Raw genomic sequence first — 368 nt, forward strand, 5'->3', positions numbered from 1 at the left:
TTTGCATTGAACAACTAATAGTTAAAATTGGAAGAAAAAAAAAATGCATCTTAAGTAGCTAAAATAGTTGCTATTTCTAGAGATGCTCTTAAGCATTTGGAAGAGATGATAAAGGGATAGATCATAGGGACTGATCTGGTTTGACCTTGTAGGGGAGTTTTTTGATGCCGATGGTTGTCCTTCAGCGGCTCCTTCTCGGTTTTATGTAGTGACATCCCTACAACTTTCATTTAACAGTGATTGTTGCCTTAACTGCATAAGTCTCTTCACCAAATCCTTATGCATTTTAGAACCGCCTTGTGCGGCCCAGGAACAAACCCGGTTTGTTTATGGTTTTTCTGAGGCCATAGATGAAATCATTGCCTACT

Source organism: Corylus avellana, chromosome ca9 (genome assembly GCF_901000735.1).
Source record: "Corylus avellana chromosome ca9, CavTom2PMs-1.0".
In the NCBI taxonomy this organism is placed as follows: Eukaryota; Viridiplantae; Streptophyta; class Magnoliopsida; order Fagales; family Betulaceae; genus Corylus; species Corylus avellana.